Source organism: Cervus elaphus, chromosome 28, assembly GCF_910594005.1.
Source record: "Cervus elaphus chromosome 28, mCerEla1.1, whole genome shotgun sequence".
Classification (NCBI taxonomy): domain Eukaryota; kingdom Metazoa; phylum Chordata; class Mammalia; order Artiodactyla; family Cervidae; genus Cervus; species Cervus elaphus.
Window position 1 is genome coordinate 6,769,521 of NC_057842.1, and position 5,273 is coordinate 6,774,793.

Sequence of the window (5,273 nt, forward strand, 5' to 3'; positions counted from 1 at the left end):
GCTTTGTTCAAAAGGTAGTATTTACTAGTGGGTAAATTATCTACTAGTGGGTAAATTACTAGTGGATGATGGGTAAATTATTTTTACTTTCTGTCTTTTCAAATTTTCCTCAACATGCATTTTTTTTTTCCATTTATAATCAGAAAAACATCTCTCACTTGCCAGTTGTCAGAGTAAAGCAAGAGAACAGATCTGGGAGGTTGAAGACAAAGTGGAATCAAGGCTTGTTATGTAAGACAAAGAAGGAAAACTAGGTTAGCTTTTAAGAGCGGGTCTCCCTGCAAATGGTCGGGTGTGAAGAATGCTTCACCCATGCTGTTCTCCCTTAGCGCACTGACTGCTAGGCCAGGTTAGGATGAGGAGGCTTTTTACTCCACCTCAGTCCTCGCCCCTCATGAGGTAGATGCTGTGGCTTTGATGACTTCATACTGCTTTTGTGTCAGTAACCCTTCTGTTATGCTTTTACTGTCTTCAACTTTGGGCAACACAATTGAAAAGTAGCCTTCAGTTGATGGCTTCTCTTGAAGAATAGGTGGTTTATGGAGAACATTTTCCCTCACTTCCACCAACTCTAACACAGTTAGATATGGTATATTCTTCTTCATCTGAGCAGTAAATCTGACAAAGAGGTGCCAGTTCTGTTAGAAACTGTGCCTATGGCTTAAATTTCCCAGGCTTTGTTTTGAAGTTTGCACAGATTTGATAAGAAATGCTTTTCATTGTTTATCCACATTGAAGAACTGGGTGAGACCCTGCAAGGTGATGACACATATTCGGTTCCAGTGCTGTTGTATGCATTGGGCCTCCCCTGGCTTTCTTTCACATCCGCCTTGGACCAGCAAGTAAAGTGACAATCTTTACACAGAGGCTCAGCAGTGTGGGGCTCGGTTGTCATGGCGACCTGGGGTGCGGCAAACCCCGCCCTCCTGGACCTGGACACTTCCTTCTGTTTCCAGGGGGGATTCCTGGTGGCTCAGATGGTAAAGCGTCTGCCTGCAATGCAGGAGACCTGGGTTTGATCCCTGGGTCAGGAAGATCCCCTGGAGAAGGAAACGGGGCAACCTACTCCAGTACTCTTGCCTGGAAAATTCCATGGATGGAGGAACCTGGTGGGCTATAGTCCATGGGGCCGCAAAAAGTCGACACGACTGAGTGTCTTCACTCTGTTTCCAACTTTACATAAACTGTTAATAATCTTTCTTCAGGAAATCAGTTTCTAAAAATAATTAATATGGAAAAATTGAAAAAAAAAATAAAATTATTCAGTGTGTATTAGAGGCACTTACTTCGTTAAGCAAAGATCCTATAAAACCTGTGTCCTACTTGCAAGTGAAAGTGGGTAATTTTTTGTCATATTGTTGTGAGATGTCAATGTAATGAGACATGTACAAACAAATGCATTCATTTCAATTATTCATAGGAATTTCATTACTCATAGGAATTTTCTTCCATATAGAACTACAAAAGAACTAAAAGCATTTGATTATTCATTGCTAACAAAACCTAGAATAAGTATAATCATGTAGAAATATCCAGTTCTGGTGATACACAAAGCCCTGCTTTAAAATAAGTCGGCAAACTGCTGCAAGCTTTTATTTTTTAATTTTTTCCATTTATTTTTATTAGTTGGAGGCTAATTACTTTACAATATTGTAGTAGATTTTTTGCCATACATTGACATGAATCAGTCATGGATTTACATGTGTTCCCCATCCCAATCCCCCCTCCTGCCTTCCTCCCCATCCCATCCCTCTGGGTCTTCCCAGCGCACCAGCCCCGAGCACTTGTCTCATGCATCCAACCTGGGCTGGTGATCTGTTTCGCCCTTGATAGTATACTTGTTTCAATGCTAATCTCTCAGAACATCCCACCCTCGCCTTCTCCCACAGAGTCCAAAAGTCTGTTCTGTACATCTGTGTCTCTTTTTCTGTTTTGCATATTGGGTTATCGTTACCATCATTTTAAATTCCATATATATGCATTAGTATACTGTATTGGTGTTTATCTTTCTGGCTTAATTCACTCTGTATAATGAGCTCCAGTTTCATCCATCTCATTAGAACTGATTCAAATGAATTCTTTTTAATGGCTGAGTAATATTCCATTGTGTATATGTACCACAGCTTCCTTATCCATTTGTCCACTGATGGGCATCTAGGTTGCTTCCATGTCCTGGCAATTATAAACAGTGCTGCAATGAACATTGAGGTGCTACAAGCTTTTAAAAAATAAGTGGGAAAACTATTTTCAATTCTTTGCATGATGGTAAGTGTTTAAAAGCTATACAATCCAAACTAATTTTCAACCATAGGGAAGAGTTTTATGTTTTACTTTTAGGATTTTAGATACATCATACTGTTGAAGGTAAGTTTTCCCTCCTTTTATCTGTCTTGACTTCTAAGATAATTAGAGTCTCAGCAAATCTATTAAATAATTGCATTGGAGACCAAGAGTGATTGTACATATTAGCAGAATAGATAGTTTTGTCAAATTATTTATTCCCTACAAGGAATACCATAGAAGAGAAGACCTCGTTTTCCAACAATAATAATTCAAAAAGTACGCTTACTTCCTCCATCCTTTTCTTCACTCTTTCCTTCCTCAACACTGCTTTCCTTTTTTCCTTAATTATATTTCTATGATGGATATATGCTTGTGTAAGTTTGGGGTTTTATGTAACCCTTTAATGTTATTAAATTAAGGAAGGTATGTTGGAACTGAAACTTTGTTTGAGGCATAGACCTCAAAAATTAGCCCCTTTCTGATTTTCCTTCTCTTTTTCCTTCTTCTCCTTCCCCTCCTCCTCCTTTGACTTTACATCCTCCTCCTTCTTTCTCCTTCCCCTTCTTCTCCTTCTTCCTTGTCATCTCTCTTAAGACTTAAGACATAGTTTAAAAAAAAAAAAAAAAAAACAGAACTGTAGCAATTACGATTTACACAATGCTAAAGAAAACGTGATATGGCTTCTGAGGGGCATTTTTCCTAGTACCATTTTGATTTTTAAAATAAGGTTCTATAAAAATTAGAGTAAAATCTGAAGTCACACGTGTGATAATTACTATTAGAGAAGTATTGAGATTGGAAAAAAAATGTGGATTTTTAAGTACAAAGATAATGAGATAAAATTAGGAAAGAATAATAGGGATTGTAAAAACTTGCTTTTCAGCATTTGAGTTTAGATTTCACTTTTAAAAAGGGGCACTAAATAAATGCAATGAGATTTGGGAGGATTCATGCATATGTAGTCACAACTCATGAGAAATTGCATAAGGTGACCACTTAGCCCAGCTTACCCAGTGTAATGCTTGTTAATACCAGTTGTCCTACAATTTTGTCTTTGTTTTATTTGCTTTAGTGTTTATTGCTTTCAAGAATGTTCTTATATGGATGCTCTTGCCATGGACTAACATGGAACACCACAGGGAAGATAAAGAAAGAAGACAATATCTAAGATCAACACAAGGATTGCACCATTATTCTATAATAAAAAGGATTATCTAAAAAGCATGGAAAATAAAACATTCAATTTGCATACATTGGAAGTTAAGCATTTTTAAATTTAGTAAACACTTTTGAAGTCTAACTACAGTGTTGCTTGGCTCTTACAATTTATTTTTTCCTTTGAAGTTGTGATATAAATTTAATGTCTGGTTATTGTTCAAAGAAACCTACCTATTCAGGTATTTTTCTTTTTTAAAGATAAATGTTTTCAGAGAAGCAGAGACTAGAATTGTCATTGCCAGGGGCTTAGATACAAGGGAAAATGAGGAGGTAATAATCCAAAGATAGTTTTAGTCATGCAGGAAGAATAATTGCTAGAGATCTATTGTACATCATAGCCCCTGGAGTAACAACCCTATACTATCTAACTAAAATTTTGCCAAGGATGCTGTATTCTTATCACCAAAAAACGGATTTAAAAAAGAGGTTAGAGTGGTCTTTTATGGGTGATATGTTTATGACATTGATTGCTTGACAGTTTCATCTCTGTACTTATCTCCAGACTCATCAAGTTTTATGGATGGGTTTTTGTGTGCTATTCAAACCTCAGTAAAGTAATTTTAAAAAGAGATAATATTTGCATTTAGACAAACTAAAGTATCCCTATCCCTACATAATCTTAATTTCTAGATTGAGAAGATTGCCTTTGAGTAATCAGCAGTGTTGAGACTCAGGTAACCTTAATTCTAAATATCATTGAGTTTATACTCTGAAATCAGCCTATCTGACTTGGAATCTCAGTTCCAATATTGATTTGTTTTTTAAACTTCTGCAGATTGATGAACTTGTACATAAAGATGTTAACTCAGTTAGATAAGTCGTTGGTCGCTATGAAATTAAAAAAAAAAAAAACTGTGTAAAGATTTTAGACATTAATCATTTATCTATATTTTGTCCTCTTATGTCAGTTTGGGAATATAAAGACTAAAATAAACATACCCTACTCACAACGTATTTTTAATCTCAGAAAGAAATACTTACATGAGAAAAAATGATAATGAAATATAAAATTTGCTATAATGACTAAAATTCACTAAATTATATGACAGGAAAATTCCTTAAACTCCCTGGTAATGTCTGAGAAGATTTCAGATTGAAGGAGAATTAAAGGTGAAATCTGAAAGGTTAGAAGGAATTGAAATAGCAGACAAAATAATATGATCAAAATCTACACTTTAAAGAAAAGTTACTATTCTTCAGTGATACTGGAGTGTTGCTGGAATAAACATCCTCTTCCAAGGTAAAGGGGGCTTCACTGATGGCTCAGTGATAAAGAATTAGCCTGCAGTGCAGGAGTCACAGGAGACAGAAGTTCAGTCCCTGAGTTGGGAAGATTGGTGTGGCATGGCAGCCCACTCCAGTATTCGTGCTGGGAATACCATGGACAGAGGGGCCTGGCAGGCTAGGGTCCATAGGGTCACAAAAAAACTGGGACATGACTGAAACTACTTAGCATACAAGCACACATGCAAAGGCAAAGGAGTGGGCCAGCTGCTTAGAAATAAGTGTATGTTCTGCTCCTGGGAAGATGGAACAACACTGAGAAATTTTCACTGAAAGAGTTATGTGTGTATTTTTTAAATATCATCTTCATAAAAATGTTAAGTATAAATTGGAAAATGAGAAGATAAAACTCATGGTATTCACCATTTTTTTTGGTGAGATTTTGTGACAAATAATTTTAGAGTAGCATTAATTATATTTCCTGAAAATCTCAGAAGATATATAGCTAACAAGGAATGGTGTTAGACCACGATTCTGTACTTTTAAAG

General features: G+C 36.3%; 1 pseudogene; it reads right to left on the minus strand.

Moving 5' to 3' along the window:
- Positions 1 to 392: 392 nt before the first annotated feature.
- LOC122685217 lies at positions 393 to 895 on the minus strand (annotated as a pseudogene).
- Between the last annotated feature and the right edge of the window lie 4,378 nt (positions 896 to 5,273).